Here is a 14,010-nt window from a genome sequence, read left to right on the forward strand (position 1 = left end):
TGAAACTGAGCTGTGGCATCTGGACCAGGATGTGAGCAGCAGATCCTCTCAGTCCTGTTAGATGTCATTTGGGGCCATAATGCATGGAGGCCAGGCCAGGCCTTCATGCATTGTGCAAATCTCACAGGCACACGACTGGATTGCAATGAATAAAATTTGGAGCCAAGTCAACACCTTGATAAAACCGACAACAACGTTTAGTTTGGTGGTTTGTGTCAAAGAAACACCCACATGAATGGCTGAACATTTCCCGAAGCAGCACACTGCCTCTGCCAGCTTTTCTTTTTGCCATCGTGCATCCTGGCTTCTCGAGGTCAGTGACACACAGCACCGCGGTGATGTGAAAAAGCATAGTTAATTAGAACAGACCACTTTCTTCCAATGCTCCAAGCTTCAGTTCCGAGGTTCACATGCCCATTGTAGGCCTTTGTCGTTTTTCTTTGTGTGTGGTTTATAGTAACAGTAATGTGGATGCATATTATACATACATCCAAATAAAAACACAAAATGTCATTACCTTTTGTTATTTTGCACCAGCGGAGTGCCATGTTACAAAAGAAAAAATATTTAAAAAGAAAGCCATTCATAAAGGTAAATAATCTTTACCTTTAGCACAAAGCTGCACTAACTATTTGTGTATAATAATTAATAATTAAATAGGCAAAGGAAGTTACTTTCATTGTGTGTTCTTGTTTATGTTGTTTAATATCATGGAGTTGGTGCAACAGGCATAAACACAGTTCACTCACTGTAAGGAAGTCGAGTATTTCAAGTTATCTTGTAGTCTGCCATTTATTTTTATTATTATTATGTTTATTCAAACTTCATGCCATCTGCCTTTTGGATAAAAAGCAACCAAATCTTGCCAATTACGTTTTTCTGAAGTGGTAAACCCCTCTCAGTACAGATGAGAGTCCTATGAACCCCCCCGAGGAAAAACATGGGCTCTGTGCTGCTTTGGTCCTCTGGTGCCAACAGAGGGAGCTTTTCAATGCTTCACCTCACATAAAAACCCAGAGACCCACCAAAGTTTAAGCTGTTCAACTATTATTTTCAAACTGTCCAGCAGACATGGCCTATCCTAGGAGTCACATTTTGAAAGTTTTACCTGGATATTATTATTTATTACTTTGTTTTTCCCCCTTTTTTTTTTTTATTCTCAGTGGGCGTCACACAAACGTTTCTTGTCGTCTTTTTTGGATTTGTGTGTGGTAGATAGTGAAATGTGCAGAGCAGAGGAAAATCATGGCACTGAGGTAAGCCTGGTAGCACACACCACAACACACCGTCACCTTCTGTTTGGTAGCTGTCTGCTCTTAGTCACTGCTAGGGATCACAGAATGAATTCAGCCTGTCTGTTATCGTTTAACACAAGCGTGGTTTTCAGACACTGTCCAGCCACAGAAACACGTATTTACATTTTGTTTACATCTTATTTTGATTAGAACTTTGTGCCTCGTTTTCAATTAACACAAATTGAATAAGGGCTCCTAAACCTTTGTTCAGATCTGTGACATCACACAGATCAAGTACAGCTGGACTCATATTTTACTTTTAATCTTTTTTTCTTGACTTTGCTCACTTATTAGATAGGCAGTTTCCACAGAGATGTTCTCATGAAAAACTTTTATAGGACAATGACTCGAAACTGGCCATTGTGTAAGACCTGCGTGTCTGGAATCTATCCAGTTATTTATTCTTTCATGGTCTTTAGTGGATCCAGTGAAATGGCAATTCCCTCAGGCTCTTTTGACAGCAGATAAATTCAGGTAATTATGAATTCTAAGCAGCAAAAAATTAAGCAACTCTTCTTCAACCTCAGGCGAGGTTGGAGGGTTAGGATTTGTGTTGGACTCTTGGGTGGATAAAGTACATGTGTAAAGTCATTGCTTTCTTGTGAGTATTTGCTTTTCTGACAAAGATGTGTAAGCCATGCCAAGTCTTCCTTTTTGAGTTGACACAGGGACAACCAAGTGAATAGCAGCACTTAATACATTGATACATACTGCCTCCCAAGTCCTCATGCGTAATGCCACATACGGTAGATGTAGCTGAAAGCGCATAGAGTCCCTGTTTATACTCTCGTGGTCGTCTGCTATCACATCAGACTCATGGCTGTGCTGTTGACACATTAATATTACTGAGACATGAGATAAATCATGGACCAGCTTTAACCTTGCTTTGGCCAAAAACAACAGCAGCTTTTTAATGATACTGTCTCCTAAAGCGTGAGAGTGGAGTGTGAATCGTTAGCCACGCCATGTCACAGGCAAGTGTCAGCTTCACCCGTACTCTGTGGGAACGCTGGGCTGAGGTGCAGGTAGCGTCAGTGTTTATTGTGTGCATTCTTCAATCATCTCTAAAGGAGTGTGAGTGATTCTTACAGCATCTGCCTTCCACAGATGCTCTTTACTAAATCAAACGTTTCTTATTAAGTATATATAAGTATATGAATCATTGCTACGATGTGTACATACAGCTCTTTTAATCTTGCGTCCATCCATTTTTGGATTCTACTGCAGAAATTTAAGTTAGAGTTAAAAGCCAGGAAAAATATCAATAAAAATGTGTTAGTTTGGGGATTGTGAGGCTGATCGTAATCATGGCCGGCAGAGAGAGCAGTCATTGCAGAGCGATGCAGGTGGTGCTCTAATTCCACCACAAGCAGGCAAACCAGGAAGACAGGGAGCAACAAAGCTGAAGCCAGGTTCACACATTATACCAGGAAATGCTGAGAACTACAAAAGACAACTCAACAAGCAAACAACAGCCATCTGCGGTTGTAGACAAACAGACAAAAGTGATAAAGTGCACGCCATGAGTTGCTTCTGGGGCTTTTGTAAAAACTATGCATATATTGTGAAACAGGATGAAAGAAGTGACGGTACTATGTCATATTCACTAAACACATATCTTATTGTTTAGTTAACTATTCAAGATGAACGCTATGCTTATTCTCCACATTTGGTATACAGGATATGTTAGAAACATGCTGCCTTTCTGTCTTATTTTAAATATCAGCAAAGTTATGAGCATGAAGAGCAAGGACCAGCAGACTTCAGTCCAGGCCACGATGAGTTGCCATGTCAACAGACATTACTGCGAGTTTGTTTGAGGCTACTTCAGGATGGCAAAATTAAATTTATAGCATGTAGCAGTGCTCAGAGACATTAACTGAAGGCCAGTGTTTCCCTAAAATGCCATAAAAGGCCAAAACATTTCCATTTGTGATGGAAATGTTTTGTCTAGCCTTGTATTACCATATTTCAGTTGTATCAGCGCCAATACTGTAACTCTTACAGCTCCTCCTTTTGCTGCTGTTCTCTTGAACTACTTCAGTAAACCAGTGTAATGTTGTCCAGCCACCCATGGATATGATCTGGGAATAGTTTCAGGTTTGCATGCTGACTTTACATGAAACAGGCACAAGGTGAATGTTTGGGGTCTATAACATGAAGAAGAAATTAGAAAAATTGTTGTTTCTTTTTACAAACACTGTGGCTATCACGACATTTGCTCCCATCAATAACTGGCTTGCTTTGCAACTCACTATATTGTCTATGAAAATGTTGGAGACTTGAACAGCAACGTATTTTTACATGAAGTACATTTTAGTTGTCAGATATAGTATTCTGTTTAATATGCTGTTTTAGCAGCACTGTTTTGGTTTTGAAGACGGGTGCAATTCTGCAAACGTCAGGCAAAGTAGTATTTGAAAGCAGACTGTCATCCTTCCACTTTCCCAGATAAACAGAGTATTAGAGAGTTGATGAGTGACCACTTGTAAAAGCCAGCAAACGGGGCCATCAACTGCTTAGTTTTAACCAGAGGATACTTAATTCTTCCTCATATCGTTCCAGTGTTAGAATAATACTTCAGAACTAAAATCAAATATTTGTAGTTTATTCTACGAGTACTTGACCTTTAAGGCCAATGTTAATTATGTTGGCAGATAATGAGTTTTCTTGAGAGTGAATTATAAGCATGTTGTGGTTTCCAGCAATTTTCAGTTGGTTATCTAGTTTCATGTTGTTTTTCATGATAAACTAACAACATTAATAAAAAAAACATTATTATGTAAAAAAAAAAAAAAAAAAAAAAAAAAAAAAAAAAACACATACCACTCCTGTGACTGGGAATTACCCACAAAACTGTGATACAGAGGTGAATAAGCCTTTTCATCCAGGTCTTTTTTGAATTTGTGTGTCTTTGTGTGTGCGTGAAGTCATCGGGGATTAAAGTTCTTCTCTGTGGTCGAATATACGATGTGCTGCCATCAAGAGTTAAGTGTTGTTTCAAGTTGATTGTTTGCAGAGCAGCTCACTGTCATTCCAGCAGCTCTCTTTTTGTACGATGAGTTGACGATACCTCCAGAGAGTGGGGGTCCCTCTGTTGATGTTAGTGACACCAGGGATGAGTCATAGAGAGGGAGAGAGGGAGATGGATGTGGTGGGAGGGAAAGGCAGAGCTAAATTTTTAAAATTTATCTGCAGGCGGCACTCTGATACCCAGGGTAACCATGGAGACCAAATTTGGGGAGAGACTAAATGCAGATGCTTCCATCCCCAGCCCTCAGAGTCAAGCCGTGGCCAGTGAACTGCAAGAGTTGTCCCTGCAGCCCGCCCCCAAACTGCTGCCAATCACAGAGAGGAGAAGTGGTATGATTTCATTTATTTACTTATTTTTTACAACAGCTAAGTAAAACAGTTTGGGTGTCATGTATTCCTTGTCCCATTTCGTTTTATTGAATTCTTTCAAGGCCGACCGAGGCGCATGTTCTCTTTATTTAAAGACATAGAGAGGATAAACAGAATTTCCTAATGGGAGACAGGCTCTTTAGGTGTAAAGACTTTACCAGGCTGTAGAGCTGCTGGCTAAGAGAGTTTACATTTCAAACATACGAGGTCTCCCATCGCATTACCTCATGGTAAACAGCAAGAGCTGCCTTTTGCATACACCCACTCCCCTCACACAAAAACACCATATTTCAGTGAAGTGCACCTCTTAGTGGTGGTGAAACAACTAAATGGACTAAAACTTGACTGAACAGTAAGTTCATTTTGAGCTACAGTTTCAGTGTTTTCTGGTCATTACACCTCTACACTGTTACACTGCAGTGTAGTGGGAAACATTTATTCAATTATTCAACAAGGTGAGCAACAGAGAATAATCATCTAAGTCATTTTGCATGCAAAAAAGAAATATTTAATTACTCCAGCTTGTGATCGTTTTCTGCTTTTTATTTGAATAATTAAAACAATTGAAACAGGTGATAATGATTAAGTTTGCATTATTAGTTGGTCGAAACAAGAGTACATTTGGGCTCCGGGTGGTTGTCCATTGATCGAAACTCACATTAAAGAATCTAATTTTAAACCTGCTGTGTCCTCATCTGCAGTCAGAGGCTACATCGTCACCCACCTGTTTAATTCTGCAAATGGCAAAGTGATAATTAGAAGATGCAGACAGTATCTTAACCTTAGTGTGCATTTACACATTGCACATTGATGTGTTTTTCCTGACCCACAGTCTCGGCTGCAAATCTCGAGGCAGTGTCCAGCCAAATGACTTTAGGCAACAAACTGGCTCCGTAATCTCTTTAGTCAGAAACATTAAACAGAGCCAACAGGTGGCAACACATGGTATCCAAAATAAATATATGACACTGTCTGTCTTTCTTTAACTTTGGCTGGTGACTGCAGATAATATGAAATTATTTTGGCTGATCCTTTGAAAAAACTAGACATTATCAGTTGCATACTGCAACGTACACTGTAGGTGTTTATCTGAGGCTTGTTTTAAGGTATAATATTACAGTAATTGTGGTGAAAAATTGATATTTTATGCAGTTAAGATACAAACAACGTGATTGCAAGGCTTCACATTCTCATTCAAAGGTGTTTGCCCCCACCTCCTGATGAATACTGAACCTACAACCTGAGGACCGACATGGTGTGAATCCACACAGCTTAGCATGAACACAACCATCTATTAGACTTGAAGTTCACTTATAGTCCCCTTCAAAACCCATTAATCAGTCTCGAATAGATCTTCTGTATGTAGCTGTGTGTGTGTGTGTGTGTGTGTGTGTGTGCGTGTGCAACCCTAGACCCAGTGTACAGATGAGGTCTGGATATAGTGATGTGGCCAGCTGGTCCTTCTATTTAAACCAGTGGGAGTGACTACAGGTTAGGAGGAAAGAGGGATGCAATGTCAGAGGAGCGGTTGATTGGTCATGGGGGTGGGGGGAGGGGAGGGGTAGCCAGACTGAAGGAAAAGTATTGGTTTTGGAAATGGGGGAAATTATAGGGGCAGGTGTATTTATTAAAGATCAGGGGGAAAGAGGGGACTAAGTGGAATTTAAGCTCAAAAAGTCCTGAACAAAATAAATGTGCCGCTCAGGCTTGGGTTTATTTATTTATTTTGTTCATATGGTGTGGGGCGGGCCGACTTGTGGATCCATAATTAATAATCCACAGTTTTGATTGGTGTTAATTACTATTTACAGGTCTCTAAATTAAAAACGGTAAGGGGAGAACTGACTGATATGTTTGCGTCAGCAGAGCTTAGGAAAAGATGTTTGCACCTGGAACTCCACGTAACGCATGAGCACTACTGTCCCAATACTGACAATGCTGATATTTTCTAGAGTTTCTAAGACAAGAGAATAGATATGCAGAAATGAGAAGACCAGAAATATGCTCACTGAACAGCACATTACAATGAGATGCATGATGAGTTAGGGTTGGACATAATTTGACACTTGTTTACAGCCCTGTCTTGTTTTAGGAAGCGCGTAGGTGATGAAATTGGAGATGTGAAGGACATGTGGCCATAAATAACAGGGGGAAATATGAAAATACATTTTATATTCATAGTTTAGATATTATATATTAAAACATACGTTTACAAGATATATATGTATATATATTTTTTGTTTAATGCTACAGGTGGGTTAGTCATTATGCAGTCGCAATTCATCACTTATTTTCCTACGAAAACCTCAAAAAGTACCATTTCAGTACTGCTTCTCCACTCGAACCAAGTCCTTCATTTAATGAATAAACTAGATCCAGCTCCTTACTAGGCTCTGTGTACTGAAGCCTTGGAGCCATGCTTTTTATTTCCAGCAGAGCAGTCGTTGGGGCTTTCTCTGAAGTATTGAGTCAGGGTTTTTAATTAACACACACAGCGATGCATTCGTTTGGCAACAACACCTTTTGACCTCTAGTTTTATTCTTTGCTCTCATTGACATAACAGTGAATCCTTTTCATAAATCCTCTGCACAACCAGACATGTTGAAGGTTAATGATGGTAATCATAAAGGTCAGGCAGAAAACACTTGTTTTGTTGGGTTAATTGACTAACAGTAGAGTCTGGCTGCAGTTTCTTGATATCGTTGGCTCGTTGGTACCCTAAACAGTGCTGTGGAAGAGGTGGGTCTCTCACTGTGGTTCAGACTGGGATATCTCAACAGCCCATACTTTTCATGATGTTTTGCACAGACTGTCATGGCCCACAGAGGACGAGTTCTGATAACTATGAGTAGCAACACCATGAGGTTGACCGATGTTTTTCATATTGAAACGTCTCAGCATCTGTTGGCTGGATAGTTTCCCAGTTATGTGCGAACGCTGCGATCTTTTCTAAACACTTGTGCTGCAGTAGCAACATTTTATTCAAACAGAAAGATAAAGAGCCTGGTGATTTCCAGACCAGACTAGACTGTGATGTTGGGGGAAATTCTGTATGCGTTGTATTTCAGCTTATCGATCCTTTGTCTTAATGAGCTCCTTATTGAGTGTCGATTTCCAGAAAGCTTGCTGTAAAAAAGCGCAGTGTGCTGCTATAAAGTAAATGTTTTTTTCCAGTAAAAGTCCAGTTGCCAAATATGTGTTGAAATGTAAAAATGTTTTTTTTTTTTTTTAAGATGTGACTGTCACCTCTTTTCTTGCATCAACATTACAGAATAGTTTCCTGAAATTTTGCAAAATCTTTCTTCAGTTCAGTTTCAGTTCAGAGGAATATACAAAAATAATAAACATTATACATTTCCAGAATTTCATGTATCACATATTAACACCTACTCATTTCTTTTTCCGACTGAAAAATCTAGTTGAAAATCTTGATTGCAATTGAACCAGCATAAACTGAAATATTTGACAGATGGGAAATTTCTGAGAATAGAAACAACAATCCTAAACAGGACTGCAAAATGAATCACATTCAAATGGCCAAGCACAGTCTGCATATTGCTGGAGCTGCACCGTTGCGTATCGTTGACCCGGATTACAATATTCTCCACATATAAGACAACATGTTTGCTACAAGCCCCAGCAAAAGTTCAGTTCTTGTATATATCCAACCCCTCTACCAGAAAACACAAGGAGATGTAAAGCTGCAGTAATCAAAGTGCAGTATTGACTTTAGCTAATCCAGAGCTTTAAACTCTGATGCTTCTTTCTGTTTATTAATAAACTTATAAATTGACACTGCTGATACAACAAGCTAGACCTGTGTGGATGAGAGAGAGAAAGTGAGAGATGGAGATTTACAGTCCACTTGGAGCCTTTAGCAATTTGTTGGCTTTTATCTCAGTGTTAATGAGGCTGCGCTTCAGAGACTGACTCAGATTAACACAGACAAAAAGGTGCACACACGTTTTTAGATACTATTTCATTCTCACCGTTGCTTAAAGAATTACGACAGAAGTGTGCACACTTAGTGTGTTATCGCAGATAGATACATACAAACGCATGTGGCAAAGCAGAATTATCCTGCCAGCGTTTCGTTTGGGGCCTTATTGGGGACTCCTGATTCATTTCCCTGTGTGTTCTCAGACCAGGCAGTTCTTTGCCTGTGGCTACCACATCTTGCATATATACATGCTCAGTATCAAGTACGCACACATATTCGTATTGGTGTGAATTAGCAGTCACTGATAACCACAAATAACACTTAGATTTACAAAAGCAGACACTGAGCAGTTGTTATAAAGCACTGCCGTCCTGACATCATGTTTTTTTTATTTTTTTTTCATCAACATAATTTGAACATGACAAGCACCATGATGCCAACTGACAGATGAGAAGAGAGCTTTTTTTTTTTTTTTTCACCTTGAAAGAGCCGTGTCTCCCCTTTTAATGCCGTATCATATTATCTGTTGTCAGCTGAGACAACAGCCTTAATAAAAGAGATGAATGAAACTGTCAGTGGAAGCAGGCGCTTTATCCTGACATGCAGGCAGGGAGAGGAGAAGATAGTCTAGCTGGAAATGAGAGATAAAGCCAATTTAAAGGCAGGTAAAATCACTGGCCAGCAGATAGAGGATACATCAGCTTGTGGATTCCTTTACTATTACTATGACTATACCCAATGTAGAATCCAGCATGGCTGAATGTATCTGTTGGCATTACTGAGGTTGTTTTGTATTGCAGGTTTTACATGAGCATGTATATATATGGTCCAAATTAAATTCTAACTTAAATTCCTTTATTTACCCCACAGTGGGGAAACTGCAATTGTCCCAGCAGCATGGAAACATATTTGATTGCATAAATAGGTTACAGAAGTGTTTGGGGTTAATGGAAAAGGAAAGGGCAAAGGAAAATGAAATAATTAGTAAAAAAATTTGTAAACAACTTGGACTAGAGATTTTAGGGTTATTGTTGAGTCCACGGCTGTTTTGCTTTCATGCTTTAAAATAAAATGCCTCTATAGTTGCTCAAACACTGCAGAAGACAGATTCAGAGATTTTGCTGGGTGTCATGGACTCATCCTCATCATCATTCACCCCCTGAACAACACATCTGACTCATCAATGTGCACCAGCAGCTCAGACTGCAACCTTCACTCAGGTCATTCTTACAAGCTGTTCATGCATGAGTAGCTATCAAATGTCCACTTCTATCTCTGTGCACCCGTAAAATGGCAGCAGTTTGGATTTACGTCTTGTTGCTGGTTCAGGTTGCATTTGTGCTCAGAATGAGCCGCAGTGTCAATGTTTGAGGCCACGTGTCAGATTTCAGATGGTCTCCTCTGTGGACTAAACAAGCTTTGATCCTTTAAACTGTCAGACGGGGCTCTGGAGGAGGAAGGTAAAAAAAAAAGCCAAACAAACAAACAAACAAAGGTCAGACAAGTGGGCAGTAAGACAGCCAGACAGAAAGATGGCAAAGCGAAGCGTGGCAGCAGGTGTTTGGCTGTTTGTGTGCGTTGTGATTTCAATCTTGAAGGCATGACTGCTCACACAGGTGCATATCTACGACACCGTACTGAGCTGATATCAGCAGTGGTAAGTGTGAGGAATTTGGTGAGTAGGGCTGGCCACAGTGTGTGTGTGTGTGTGTGTGTGTGTACGCCTGTTTGTGTCTGTCAACTGCTGAATGGCTAAGAAGAGCAACAGCTGTGACAGACTGCTTGATCACAGGTTCACAGACATTTGACACACACATGAACACACACACACACACACACACACACACACAGGTCTCAGCCAGTCCTGTAGCTGCAGCAAATTCAGCAGATGCAGTTTTAAAGCTGTGCAGGAGCTCTCATAGCGTTGTATTCACAGTCACCGATTGTGTTTTTCCCTGGTCTAATGAAGGAGTTTTTCAAACGAAGCGGGCGGGAGAGCCTGTTTTGGTAAAAGGAGAAATCCCTTTGGAGGCTCTTTGATTTCAGAAACTTTGCAGGAACCTTGCTTTGAAGATTATTTGTTTCCCTTGCAACGACTGTATCCAGAAAGTTATCTGCTGTAAGAGAGGATTATCTTGCTTTGTGTTGTGGATGCACAAAGTTCTGACAGTTGCTGCCAGCTACCACTTCCTGTTCTAGTTTTTAATGTCTCATTCAGAATAATAGTTTGACCGTTCTCGCCATGCTGGAACACCTGCCTTGTGTCCGTATTGACCCTGCCCCTTTCAGGCCTCAGCCAATTAGCAGCAACATGGAGGACAGAGCCATACGATTTGAGCTGGAACGCCAGGCCTGTCAAAGCCTCAGACAAGGTGAGATACCTGTGGCTGAGAATCTGTGTGAGCATCCATACAGTCACACCTCCGACTTGACATCGCCTCCATCTGTAGTTCTTTTCAAGTAAAATGCAGTAATTTGCCAATATGCACTGTCAGGTGATATTTGCAGTGCCATGTCCATTTTTAAAAGCCTACAGTACAAAATGCAGGGGTGGCTTTTCGTCTAAAGGCCCTCTGTGTGTCGCGTGTCATCCAGGTTTATTTTCTGGGCTGAGGTGTTAAGTGGATCAAATTCTCTACAAGTGGCCAGGCTGCAGTTGGAGCTCACTTTGCACACTTGGTCCTGAGCGCTTGAACTCAGCAACCTGCTGACTGTCACGCCATGGGCCTCGCACCCGAGTAGTTGGCCGAAGAGCATTTTCGCATTTAAGAGAGGTCAAACTTTAAGTGACTTTCCGAGAAGTGCTGAAGACGTGTCATGACATGGATTGAGCCAACAGCTGAAACTAAGTTTTTATGAGACGATTTTCATTGACTGATTTTATAAGTTACAGTATGTTGAAACTGGTTTTTGCATATTTATATATAGTGACTTTTGGACCTTTATGGCTCCATAGTGAAACTTCAGGACAGTTAGGCTTCAAACAAGTTTCTGAAAGTGACAGACTTGACAAACCACAGAAAAAGATCACAAACCAATCATAGTTGTTTTCCTCTGACAGTCAGGAAGGAGCAAGAGCAAGCAAGACGGTTCAGTTCAGGGATGAGTAGTGCAGGTAAATAACTGAAAATGCTGACAGTTACATGTTTTAACAAAACATAGACATGCTTTAGGTTTATTTGAGTTTATGTTCACGCTCATGTTTAACAGCTGAACCTCCAGAAGCAAATGAAAGTGAATTTAAGTGAAGCAGTGCAATTTACTTGGACACTCAGTGATCTTAACATTTGAGATTCTTCACGTTACACCGTATATCTTCATCTGCCGAATGTCAGTTCTAACTGATCCGGATCAGAACAGACTCGGTCCTTCTTGCTTCTTTCAGTCGTCAAAACTCAATCATATTCAGCTAATCTGTGTCTGCTGTCCTTCAAACTAAATGGGATAAATTAGCACAGTGGCAGAAATTTTACATTGATGATCTGGGATGAATCTGTGTGGCTTTTTTTTTTTTTTTTAAATTTACAGTAAGAGACCGTTTAATTCATCTGGCTGTCCAGAGGGATAAGGTTTCCCAATGGTTACAACATGGACACAAATTGAAAACTGAGTAGGAGTGAAAGGGGGTGAGAGGGAAAGCCCGCAAGTTTGGGAGCTGAAGCAGAGCGCAGAGTTCACTAACTCGTTGAAACACGTGAGAAGAGAAAGGAAATAGAGCGCTTTGGTACAGAAGGGTGACAGAATATTATTAATTTTGTATGACAGCAGTTGGTCAGAGATGTCAAATCCATATTTAATTTCCCTGTTTCACTGTAACACTGTACACTGTGTAATTGTCTCATGCTGTAAAATAGTGTCATGTTTTCAGGAGGAAAATAAATACACACTTGCCAACAGTGGTTTCAAATGAAATAGTAAATGTGCCAACATGGCTACATGGCTAAAGCCTGAAGCAAAAACATGCAGGTATATGGGCATTTAATGAAGCAGCAGCAGGAGACTTTTCCTCTAACAAAACCCTGTTCAGCCACTGAGCTTAAATTCATTTTTAGAGCTATTTTGTCATTTAAGTCTACTAGTCTTCAATAACAGTTATGTTTGCAGTACGAGTATTTTTCTCAGAGGAGGACAACACTACTTACGTTACAACAATGGAAAGGCTCAGATTCCTCACAGGGGGGAAATATGCAGATGCTGCTTTGTTGTAAACCCTGAATGGATGTAATGCCTAGTTACCACTGCCTGGTCATGGACACACACACACACACATACAAAGGATTGTTTAATCCAATCCTTTCACTAAATGGAGCATGTATGAAGACTTGTATTATCCTTAGAAATGCTCTTAGTCTGCATTAGACAACTACTGCCTGATGGGACACTTGCTGTACGGTAGTTGCATTTGAGCAATGAGCAGACTTTCCCAGAATAGATTCTGTATCAGCAAATTGCAACACTTGCCTGTCATCTCTTGGCACGAATCATCTCCCTCAAAAACACGTGGTTTATTTATTTATTTGTTTTGTTTGCTTGTGTGTGTGTGTGTGCACCATGTTTGAGGGCTTGGTGAGCAATTCACGATTGTGTACTTATAATCACTCAACACAACCATACGTCGAGGCATTAAGACGTGTGTTTATTCGTTTGCATTGTCAAGTGCACTCTTGTGTATGTTTGTGTGTCTTCTTCAAATATTTTGCATGCTTGTAATGAGTCTTGGGCTTGTGTTTGTTCTGAAAGTCTGCCCTTGTTTGCCTGCAGGAGCCAGTTAAATCTTCCCCGCTGCCGTGGGGAGAAACTGCACCATCCTGCATCAGCCACGTCCCCATCACAGAAATCAAAGGAATATGAATGCTTTCTATCTCACGGAGGCACTGGCTACAGATTGTGCAGGCTATGCTCGATACTCACTGGAACGCAACAATAAGAAATCAAGAGTTTATGCTGTTTATGGAGTTTGGATGAAAGAAAAACTGGAGCATGAGAACAAACGAAAGAAAAGAATGACAGCGCTGTGTTTTGTTTTTTGTGATGCCGATGTGAAAGAAATCAGCAAAAAACAATGACGGTGAACAGTGTTTGTGTATTGATGGAAAGAAAATCAGAGGACTGAAGAAGAAATAGATAACTTTATTAGAGGGAGTTTGCGCTTGCAAGACAAGAAAACACCTGTTCTGTGGAATTTGCAGAGGCTTGTCCAAGCAGTTGCTACATTTGTCATAAAGTACCTGTGCGTCTTTGAGTGGGCACTAAGTTTGCAGTATCACTTGTTCATGCCTTAATAACTTAGGTTGAATATTTTTTTGAACAACCACCAATGGCCTAACCATATCACTCAGTCACGTGGGACTCAGCTGGCCGCTGATGTAACT

The sequence above is a fragment of the Echeneis naucrates genome, chromosome 8 (genome assembly GCF_900963305.1).
Source record: "Echeneis naucrates chromosome 8, fEcheNa1.1, whole genome shotgun sequence".
NCBI classification, from domain to species: Eukaryota; Metazoa; Chordata; class Actinopteri; order Carangiformes; family Echeneidae; genus Echeneis; species Echeneis naucrates.